This window comes from Solanum pennellii, chromosome 1, assembly GCF_001406875.1.
Source record: "Solanum pennellii chromosome 1, SPENNV200".
NCBI lineage: Eukaryota > Viridiplantae > Streptophyta > Magnoliopsida > Solanales > Solanaceae > Solanum > Solanum pennellii.
The window spans coordinates 19,831,563-19,844,074 of NC_028637.1; the positions used below are offsets into that span (position 1 = coordinate 19,831,563).

General features: G+C 30.0%; 1 long non-coding RNA gene across 3 annotated transcripts; it reads right to left on the reverse strand.

The window, feature by feature from the left end:
• Window positions 1-3,531: 3,531 nt before the first annotated feature.
• Window positions 3,532-11,872, reverse strand: LOC107031604. 3 transcript variants are annotated; one of them, XR_003574737.1, is made up of 5 exons: window positions 11,195-11,872; window positions 5,520-5,999; window positions 4,433-5,444; window positions 4,094-4,368; window positions 3,532-4,010 (listed from the first exon to the last, which is right to left on the reverse strand). It is a non-coding gene; the product is annotated as an uncharacterized LOC107031604 (long non-coding RNA). The 3 variants fall into 3 exon arrangements; XR_003574736.1 differs by having other exon boundaries at window positions 5,520-6,074; XR_001458259.2 differs by having other exon boundaries at window positions 5,520-6,089.
• Between the last annotated feature and the right edge of the window lie 640 nt (window positions 11,873-12,512).

A 12,512-nucleotide genomic window follows, 5' to 3' on the forward strand; every position in this document is an offset into this window, starting at 1 on the left:
TCATTTGTACAATCCAATCCCATGGCCTTTTCAACAATCTTTAATTTCAAAAAATCATTCAAGTTTGTAATTGATCAATCATTACTAATGCACAAATTCCTAAACTTCAAACTTAAATATTATTCTAATACCTTATTCTACTTTACTAATGATAACAAAAGTATGTTCCTTATGAATTTTATAAACTTTACCCTAAACATAAATAATTGTTAACTTCAATTTTTTAAGTAATCGTGTAGTTATTATTTAAAAAAAACTTTCATTTTCAACATAAAAAATTGAGTAGAAATTTTAGGATGTTAAGATAACCCAGTGGCATTTTTTTGATATAATTATATTTTAAATGGTAATATGTTGCTTAGTTTTTTTTTTGATTTATTTTTTATTTTTATTTTATGTACCGTGAAATTGAATTGCACAATCTTATCATTAGAATAATTCTTTTAGCATGAATTTTAAAACTTTTTCATTTTTAATTAAAATAAGTCTAAAAAATTAGTACCGGTAAATTTAACAAATGTCGTAGTAATAAAATAAGTCTAAAAGTTTAGTTGTAAATTTAACAATATGCATAGAAAAAAAATAACACCACTTTCAAATTAAAATTTTCATGTTGCGGGAAACACATCTACTCAAATCTGAAAGATATAAAATAATATTAATGCATGTTATTTTTATATTAAAAACTCGCATGATAAATAAAAAATTATATTTATTATAAGATAAATAATCAACGACTATCCATACAACTTTAAATAACATTTTCCTTCAAACTATAATTTTATTAAAAGAAGAGCAATAGACAATAAATAATTAAACAACTGTAACAACTATCAACCATATTTATTTATAGTTGATAGAAGTCCATATTTTTTTGTATGTAATTTAAACAATTTTGGATATTTTTCATACCTGATTTAAATTAATGCATATGATAATTCACTACTTGAAAGCAATATATCTGTGCATTGAAGATGAATTTTGATCACTTTGAAAAATAATTGTTCTAAAGAATAATATCAACAAAATGGATAAAAATTTTCTGAAAAAGGATTACTTATATTTATAGAATGCATAAAGCAAGTGAATAAGATTAAAAATATGGTAAAAAAAAAACTGAAAATAATTAAAAACTTGAATGGTATTTTAAATTGAAAATTTATTATTTTTTAAAATAGATTTTTAATTAAATAAAACTGTAATTATAAAAATTGAGTAACTAACTTAATATGGTAAAACCATATTTCTTTATTAATATATTTAATCACACTTAAAATTTTAAATAAGCAGTTTGAAAATATCCTATACATTTTCATTTATATATGAACTCTAAAAGCTAATTAACAAAATATTAATAAGATAACTAAAAAACAAGATAGAAATTTAAAGCGGTTTTAAAAATTAAGAGAAGAAAAAAGTGTCATTTTTCAGCAACACAAAATTGAAAAATTAAAAATTTTATTTGATAATTTTAATTTTTTACATTTAAAACATTATTTCTAAATATTTAAAAATGAAAACTACCAGAAAAATAAAAACAGCAAATATAGAAAAAAGATGGAAAACACGGTAAAATAAAATTGAAAATAATTAAAAACTTGAATGCTATTTTAAATTAAAAATTATTTTTTCAAATAATAAATTTTTAGTTAAATAAACATGTATAAATAAAAATTGAGTAACTAACTACATTTGACCAATATTACTTTAATATATTTTAACTACACTTTGAACTTTAAATAAGCAGTTTTAAAATTTTCTATTACATTCTCACTTATATATAAACTCTAAAAAATAATTATCAAAATATTAAAACGATATTAACTAAAAAACAGGATAAATTTAAAGTGTTTTCAAAAATTAACGTGAATTTTTCATAAATAAAACATATGAACTTAACTAAATTCACGTTATCTAACTTTTCATTTTTTTTTTTGCCCAGTTCTATATATATGTTTTCGCTGATCGATAAATAAGATCTACAAAAATAGAAATACAAAATTTATAAATTTGTGTATCGTGCCTACAATTTGATATTTAATCATTTAATGTGAAAGTTAGATTTTAAAACTAATATTATTTTAATTAAAAATAATAGACCAAACATGTAAAAACGCATAAAATATTTTTTTTATTCAAACTAAATAAATAAAAAAAATATTATCTTTATTAAAATTTAAAAAAAATATATTTAAAAACTAGAAATCTGGCTAATTATAATTATAAACATAATTTTTTAACTTTAATAATCTAAATATTAAATTGTGTATTAACAATAATGTTGTAATATGCGAAAGTAAATAAGCTAATTGATTTGTACCCATTATTTTAATTTTTAAAAATATACAGTACATAGTGCATAATAAATTTTATTAGTTATTTTTAATTAATTATTCGCGCAACAAGCGGACACGTATACTAGTATATAATAATAAAGAGAAAATGGTCTACAACCTCCCCAACCTATATCCGAAATCTCAACTACACACTCCAACTTCATGGGTGTCCCATTACCCACATAAACTATACTTTTATCTACTTTTTACCCACCTAAGTGCTGACCTGTCATGGGAGGTGTTGTCACCGCCTCTAGGCGCGTTAGATGAAAAATTTGACGAAAAATTCCTCCTTCTCCAACGATCATCTTCCCCACTTTTAAATAACCATTACTTCTTCTTTCCCCACCATTAATCCTTTTTTTTTTTTTGTAAAAAATTCACGATTTCCTCTTAAAATTAAGTAGGGTTTAGTTGTTAATGCTCATTTTACTTCAAATCTTGAATTTAGGGTTTGTAATCTGCTCTAGGTTCTTATTTAGGTCTCAAATTAGAATTTTGAATTTTCTCGAAATTTATTAAAAATGACAAATGAAAACTTGAATACGCTTTGAGTGGATGAATCAGACCCAATGCTCAACGCTGTAGTGAGATGCAAACACCAAAATTTTGCTGAATTTGTGAACTTCTTGGTCTAAATTAAATTCGGAAAGAAGATTTTGGTCTTGCTCATGCTATGGTGTATGTGTGTTTTTCTCTTGTATTCTTGCTACATTTTATTTTGACGATGCTAATGTACTTATTTGGATAATTTTCAGACTAAAAATTGCAAAAAATTTTCGTTGGAGGGACAAAGAAGAAGTGGATCCAAGGTGAAGTTTATTCCTTCCAAGATTGGTGAACAAAATCAATGAGTTGGAGCAAGAATTACGTATTAGACAGGTTCATATTGACAATTTGAGGAACTCTAATTTGTTACCGGAGAGGATACTCAATAGAAGGTTCAATAGGAAGATAGTTTTCTGTATTTTGATTTGTGTTGTTGCTATATTCATCACCAACCAGTAGTTCAAGTGCAACATATTTGCAGTTCTCTTTAATTTGTTGTTGTTGTCTTTAATTAAAATTGTCAATGTATGTGTGTCATTTTGTATGTAGAGATCTCTTGTATCTATAATGCCAATTGAAGCTTCAATTAATATGGAACACTTCCTCTGAACACATAACCAACACAACATATGTAAGCACACCTGAATAACGCCAATATAGTTTGATAGACAACATAATATCCATTTTAAAATACAACATAAACATTCATTCATAAGGGCCTCACATAAGCCAAAATTTACCAAAATAACGCCTCACACAAGGCAGAATTTACCAAAATAAAACTCATGTTCATAAGGCCTCACATAAGACAAAATTTACCAACAAAAATCCAAAATAGCAGGTCATTAACTTAAAAGTGCTTAAATACATCAACATCACTACAATTTTCATGGCATCTTTGATTGTGAAGAAGTGTCATTTGACTTGAACTACTTCCCATTGTCTTCTTTCTTTGCTTCTCACTAAACTCATGAAGCTTGCTTGTTGAGATTGCTGCTTTGACATTCAATTTAAGCTTAATTAGTTGTATTACTTGGTGTATAACCAATGTCACCAGGTACATCAGATGATTTTTTCACTCTTGCTTGTCCAGTAGAGTAGATTTTACTACTTTGGCATGCCAGGCTATAGTAAAATTAGGACTATATCAATATTTAAGATGTTTAATTAAACTAGGACTAAGTTGTTAACATAAACCAAAGACTCACATTCATGGCTTTGAAGCCATTTGAAGCTTGGAACACACTCATTCCCATGACTCTTGGTCTTTTATCTGGAGATGTGTTTCCCCCTCTTCCTCTTTTAGTAGTATCAACTATTGAAGATGATGCATGATAAGTAGGAGGAGTAGAAGAGGATGCAGGAAAATCAGTAGGTGCAGTAGGTAGGTGAGGTTCACTAGATGCTACTGATGATGTTCTTTGGGTCTTCCTCTTCCCCTTTTTACTGAAGGCTCACCTTCTGATGGTGTTGATGGTGTTTTCTATACATATAAGAGAAAAATTAAGTCATAAAGAAAGAAAAACTAAAAAAAGTTCAAGTATTACCTTTGGTTTGCCTCTTCCCTGTCTGACTTGTTGATTTTGCCCTTACTGATGTAGTAGGTGATGATGCATTTTGTCTTGTTGATGATTCAACACATTCTCTTTGAGGACACCCTCTCTTGTTATGGTTTCTAACACCACATAAACTGCATGACATTGAAAGTCCAGTCCTAGAAAGCTTCCCTGATTTCTTAGTTTCTCCAGCTTCTTTTCTTCTAGCCTTAGGTGGAGTACCAGACATGTTTGTGATTTTTGGGGGCTCAACAGTGGGGTTAGTAGAAATTGGTCACATCTCCATGTTTGTCAGTGGTTCAATAACAATGGAATAAGTCCTCAAATAAGTTTCCTTGTTGTAGTAGTTGTGTATATAGTCATAAAGAGACAATTTCTTAAAGTATAATGCAGCTACATTATGTGCACATGGTATGCCCCTTAACTTCCACACCCTACAACTACAGGTTCTCCTAGCAATATCCACTTTGTGTTGACAAAGCCCTTTTTTCACTTCAAATCTAGCAGCTCCATTAAATTCAATTGTACAGTTCATAGACCTACTAATGTTCTCCTCTTAAACTTTCAGAGACATTTGAGAGAAATTACACTTCCAAGTACTAGGAAGCTCCGTCAAACTGCCTAATTTTGTCATCATATTCACTCTTATTTCTTCAAGCATAGTAATTATGGTCTTGTGTCTAGCAACCGAGATCCATGAATTAAAACAATCAGACATGTCGTTATCTACAGAATCACAGTTTACTTCAGTATTGAAGTAAATTTTGCACCAAAAATTAATGATGTAGTCATTAAGTTATCCATCATTTTTTTCTGGATCTAACAACTTCATCTTCTCTATGTGATGCCTTAATTGAGACTCAAATGTACTCATAGCTATCTTTCAAAATTGTTGTCTTGTTTAAAGACCCCTCCAATCCTTAGCCCAATTAGCTAATATGTGCCTAGCATATATTCTACGTTCTCACTTAGGTAGCACATTTGTAATTTCTACTGACATTCCCTGCAATAGATGATGATTAGGTCACAATACAATTACATATAAAAATTGAAAATTACAAAATATAAGTTCACATACCTTTTGCATGTTTGTAATCAATGTGAGACCTTCACCATCTCCAAGTCCCAAATCATCCCTTATGCACTTCACAAACATGGTCCATGTGTGTTTGTTCTCCTTTTTCACTACTGCCCAAGCAAGTGACAACATCTAATTGTTACCATACAATGGCCACAACAACTAACAGTAGGCCTTTATAAACCCCTTTAAGAAAACAACCATATAATCCTATGCACTTCATACAATGTATCTATGTCTTCTTTAAAGCATCAAAACACATGTAAAAACTCTGAAATATTGATCTGCTTTTTGTATCAGGTTCACCAACTTTTACAACATAACTGGTCCCTGGATCGGTTCTCAACAATTCATCCTCGTAGTCAAATATCCTTCCAAATTCCACAATTGATCACCCATTATATCTTTCACCACTTTAGCTCTTGCTCTTCTCACAGTAGTCTTGCCAACATGAAGTTTGAACTTTTTCCTAATCAACTCCTGCAACTTGAAGACTCTTATCAGGTCCAGCAGGACCAAAATCTAGTGCAGTAACACCATCTGTAGTAGCACCATCTGCAGTAGCACCATCTGCAGTAGTAGTATTGAAAGGAGGTTTGGTATTGAAAGGATGTGAGATTGAAAAAGTACAACACGGTCTTCACTATATAAATGGTCTTCACCTACCCATAAGTTAAAGTTTTCACTTTCACTTGGCCTTGCATTAAAAGCTGCACAAGATTCTCCCATATCCACATGAGTACCATTTTCTATTAACGTAGACCCCACAATTGCCTCATCAATCAAATGTCAAAGAAATACCTACACTTTATCCCCATCTTCCAAGGAACACATCATGTCTAAAATATCCTTATCATTATCAGCATATATCAAAATGCCATAGTTAGGTTCTTTAATACTAAAGGTGCAAGTTGTATTATATCCCATTTCTTTAATATAGCCTATCAACTCAAAATATGACATTTTATCTACATCAACATCCAAAAATTCTGTAACTTTTCCACCATTATATATTGGTTCTCCACTACTTTAATCTAACACACCCCCATGGTACCACCTTAGAGTAATCAAAGTGAACCCACTCATCACTTACCTTAAGACAATTAAAAAAATAGAGTAGTAATTATAGATATACTCTAATCTGAGGGCAATCCAAAAAATAGAAAAATACTTAAAGAGGAACATTATACAACATAGTAGAACATGAACAAAACACAACACAGTACTTAGCTTCTCTATGAACATAATCTATGAACATAAATACAACACAATAGCAAACTAGCAGCTTCTCTATGAACATCATACTAAGAAGAACATAAATAGAATAGTCGATGAACATTATACTAAGACGAGCAGAATACAAGATTATGCAACTTAGACGAGAAAGGAAAAACCAAATTACGTGGAAAAATATGGTATAATGTGGTGGAAATGAACACCTAACACTATCATCGTAAGCCAAACATAAGTTTTCACACAATAATGCTCTTAATTTCACGAATGAACAGAAACCCTAATGATAAATCACAAACTCAAAACTAAAGGATAAACAAACTAACCTTTTGATGAAATTACTTGATAAACTACAAAATGGAGTTGACAATACGCAACAAAATCGTTTGATGATTACCAAAAGTGGAGAAGGAGATGAACATGAGAAAAGAGGGTTTTTGAATTTATCTTTGTTCCTTTGTTCTTCTTTCAGTTTAGGAGGGAAATGGGGAAAAAACAAGAAACGAGAGTTTCAAGGTAGGGTCCCAGCGCGTGGAATCACGCAAGACGACTTATTTGGTTTATGTATTGAGGTCAGCACCTAGGTGGGTAAAAAATAGATAAAAATATAGTTTAGGTGGGTAATGAAACACCCGTGAAGTTGGAGTGTGTAGTTGGAATTTCGGGTATAGGTTGAGGGGGGGGGGAGTTTTAGACCATTTCTCAATAATAAACAAGGTAAATGCAATGGAGACAAAGAATTGAGTACTATATAGAAGAAGAAATATTCATAATTAATATACAAGAGAATAATCAATTAAGTAATATGAAGGAGTAAGTCAGATGAAGGACCCGATACACCATGACTTGTTTCAATATAAAAAGTCAAATTTACTTTTTATGTATATATAATATACATTGAATCTGTTTGATCAAGGGTTTACTTTGTTCCAAAATTTTCTATGATTATGGAATTAATATCTCTAGATTAACTTGGGGATCTTATTCATAATTTCTAAATGATGGGGCCAAAAGGTTGTTAAAATAGAGTTAGGGCTCAAGGTTAGTGAGATCAACATAATAAAAATTGAGATTTTTTTGTTCCTATTTTAGGGTTATTGTGGGTGAAATTTACATGATTTGGAGTGTTATTGATATGGGTTTGATTTCTTTTTTCATTTGGGTCTATCTAAGTTTGTACTGCGAAATTTAAATTGATATTATTATAACAAAAGACTAAATAAGTCCCTCACACGTCAATAGCGAGTGGATGACACTCAGTTTGCCATGTCAGCTGAAAGTGTTAAAATTACACAATGGAGCCTGACATGAGATGTCTAAACTGAACAAAGCCTACTTAAAATGTCTAAGTAAAAATTGTTACCAACTTTAAAGGGTCACCGACGAATTATATGTCTCTCATTCGCTCAGTAAAAAGGGAAACACTTTTCGTGAATTATTTGCACCATATACTCTTATCTTGGATGATGTCAAGATAAGAGACGGAATGGTATATTAGAATTTATGGGAGAATGCCAAATGCTAATCCTCTTCTGCTCAAGCTTGCTAAGTTGGACTTCAACATTGTCCAAGCAGCACACCAACAAGATTTGAAAATTCTTTCAAGGTGAGGTATCATTTAATTATATCTTTTAGATGATCTGGTAGTAATATAATTTCAGAGTATAAAAAGTTAAATTCCTTGTTATATATATATATATTGGCTATGTATGTCTTAAAAGTTACAATATGTACAATACAATTTCTGATCATGTAATGTAAAGGTGGTGGAAGAGCACAAGTTTGGCAGAGAAATTGTCATTTTCAAGAGATAGACCGGTGGAAGAATTTTTCTGGTCATTGGGATTAGTATTTGAGCCTCAACAAAGATTGTGTCGAAGAATTGTGGCGCAAAATGTTGCTTTTATAGTCTTCATAGATGACATTTATGATGTCTATGGCACTCTTGATGAGTTGGAAATCTTCACTCATGCTGTTGAAAGGTTAGTCATATAACAACTTATATATAATAAACATTATAATCATCATCCTTGTTTGTGATTTCAAATTTTGATTTCTTGTTATACAAATTCAGATGGGATATAAAAGCAATGTAACAACTTCCAGACTACATGAAAATATGTTACCTTTCACTCTTTAACGCTACCAATGAAATGGCCTACCATATTCTCAAACAACAAGGGATTAATGTCCTGCCCTACCTCACAAAACAAGTAAAATTACAATCTTCCCTTCTTTTACTTTCAATCTTTGAGGCAGAACCAATTATGGATTCAAAATTTAATTATGGGTCGGAGAACGTTACCTTCAATACATATGGACGATAGGAAACCATATTTTTTATTTTTTTTGAATAATTTATTTTTCTCTTTCTTTGTAGATATCAAAATAAGTTAAAAATATCCTATAACTATGTGAAAATGAACAATAATGTCATCAATCAATAATTTGGCACCAATATCCTTCCAATGAATATCTTAGCTATAATTAACTGATGTAAATAGAATTAGGTAGGTGATGTTTTCCACATTTAATGCAGGCCGAGTGGATTTCACTCTACAAATTCTGTACCTAATTTAAGTTTAATATTTGCAACACATAGTAGGCGTTTGATCATGTAATATAATATTGCGATATGATATCGTAAGATGGAATTAACGTTTGGACATGTGATTTTATGTTGATTTTATCTCATGATTCTATAACAGGAGATGATGCCATATTCTCCAAAAACCATGATATGGAATTATGAAAATATCATATCATGATTTGAGTTATTTTAATACAAAAATTAATCCACGAGTTTATATTTTGTTAAAACAATCCCACATTTATATCTACTAATCATTTATTTCACATGTAATTAAAATTTATAATCACATCATTACTTTTTAAAATGTATTATTCTCACCGATATAAAATTTATTTTTCTCACCAACATATAATCACTTTGACTCACACTTCACGATTGTTGAGTAATAAAATCTTGAAGAGCTTGTGAAAGGTGTTTCATTATTAATCAAATATATTGATGAAACAATTACTTAAGTGGAAAACAAATAACCTTGTAATAATTTATTACACGATTTTGTAATTTCTTTTTTATTTGATAATATTAAATAAATATTGGGGCTATTTTAATAGTTTTAGAACTTATGGGATTTTTATGTTTATGAGAAAATATACAATACCAAAATTCCAGATCGCAAGTCCAAACAAAACTTCAATTTCATCTCATGATTTCATATCATGATACCATATCATGATATTATATCGCATGGGCGAACCGGCCCATAATGATTGCAATCTTGATATGTACTATAGTAATTTTTAAAAACAATGGAATTGAATTATCCCCCAGCACACCCCCCAACATCTTTTTCTTTGTGGAATCAGCAATCACCTTACATACAATAACAATATTTCTTTAGTTTTCGTAGCCAATAACTTTTCCACTTAAAGTTTCACGTGATAATTTTATGTTGGATTTGCGCAGCTACAACCCCTTCCCCACCCTGTGTTTCAAATTCAGATTTTTCGCAATCAGAAATAAATATGACCACAATCAAAGATTCGTTTGTCTTTACATAGCTAGGTTATCTGCAAACAAGATAAAAGAGACAAATGTTTGACAAGACACTACTTTATGAGCTATGAGTTTCGAGATTTACTTTACAAGTACTATCCCACCCTAACATCATGGTAAAAGGCCGTCATTCTGAAACATTTATAGGCATTGGACTTAAAGTTTAAAAGTCATATACTAACTAATCCTAGAAAAATATGTAGACTTTGTAACTCTTAGATAATTGGATCATTAGGGTATCCTCGCATAATATACAAAGTACACATGTAACTACAAAAAGAACATGATTTCAAATCCATAAACAAATTTATTAGCTTAAGCTATTTGAATATATATGTTATTGGTAGTAATTTCTCACATGGATTTCTCCCTAGAATCGACTTATCTGTCATCCTTTCTTCCAAAGTTGGTGATACTGTACAAGCCTTGATTGCTATGTTGATCTCAGGTTAAACTTTCTTGCCAAATATCATTGGTAAGTGAAGGTTGATGATTACTAATTACTAACTTGCACTGATTATATAACGAAAGAATATGTTTCTGATTCTATTTCAAGTATATACATACATTATTGCCGTTTATTCTCTATCAGAACTAATTAATGTATGACTTTAACTCTAATATGTATCGTTTTTTTCATGAAACCAATGATTATTATTAGTATAACTAACTTTTAATTTGAAATAAATTTGATACATGTAAATTGTCACTGCACGACAACTCGAGATAAGCTTAAAATGGAGGTGTCATAGAAGAAGAATTATGAGGAGATGAAATGCAACAACCTGGTAAAATGTATAACTATTTAAGTATAAATGAAAATTGATCAAATACTAATGCAGAATAAGAGGCTTACCAGATCGTAGCCACCTAATCTGATCACAAATCTCCATAACCTAGCACAAAGAACATGAGAAGATCTGATATTTACCAGGAACAAGATGAAAATAAAAAGGCTCAATGATAAAATCATAATACACTTATTTTAGGTAATTAAGCTAATAACAATAAAAACTAGGTGGTTTAAATTACATCGCCTTTCTCCTGCTAAAAAGTTCCTAGTTTTCCTAAAAATGCATCTTGATCTCCAGGGGTGTGTTGATCATCCTCATCATCATATATCTAAAATTTTAAAATAAATTATCATTTGAGAAAGTGAAGAATTGTAACCACATCAGTAGATCAATCAGCCCCCAATGGTATATCGCCCTTGGGGGATGATTGATCTACATATGTGATTATAATTTCTTCGTTTTTTTCAATATGATCATTTGTTTTTAAATTTTAGATTGTTGATGGTGAGGATGATGAAGGCTCCCTGAGGATCAAGATGCAATTTTAGGAAAAATAGGAATATTTTTCTGGGAGAAGGTGATGGAATTTAACCCACCTAAGTTTTATGGTTATCAGGTTAATTACCTAAAGTAAGTGTATCATGGTTTTTATCATTGATCCCTTTTATTTTCATCTTGTTCCTGGTACATATTAGGCCTTCTCATGTTCCGCGTTAGGTCATGGAAATTTGTGATCAAATTAGGTGGCTATGCTCGGATAAGCCTTTTATTCATCACTTGTATTTGATTATTTTAATTATATGTGTCATTATGTGGAAAGATGAGATGCTATACAAATTGTTGCTCTTTTCTTTTTTTTCATCAAGAGTCTTGAATAATATATGTCGTACTTTAGTGTCAACGGTTGGTAGCATAATATTATTGTACCATATTGTTTTGTGATTATCTTAAATTGCTCATTTTAATAGTTTGTTGTCTGTTTGATTTTGTTATGCAACAAGTATCTTGATTACCAACCACCTTGATAGTGAAATGTATTTAAGTTAGTATAGATCTGACTCCCATACTTAGTGATAACTTCTACTATTTGAAACATTTAGGGTGTAGGCTCAATCAGATTAAATAAAAAACTATTTGTATGTGGAGTTATATTTTAAATTTTTTTTGTTTATTTGAAACTTTTATTTTAGTTTTTTTTTTTAAAAAAAATATTGTGAATTTATTCTCTTCTTTTTTAACAAATTCATTTTACAAGCAGGTGATCTTTGGGAACTCCAAGCCACTGATATATATATAGAACAGGGAATCCAACCAAAACATATACATCTCGAGTTCGCATGTAATATAGTTAATTCAATTTTATTAAATAATTATTGTTTG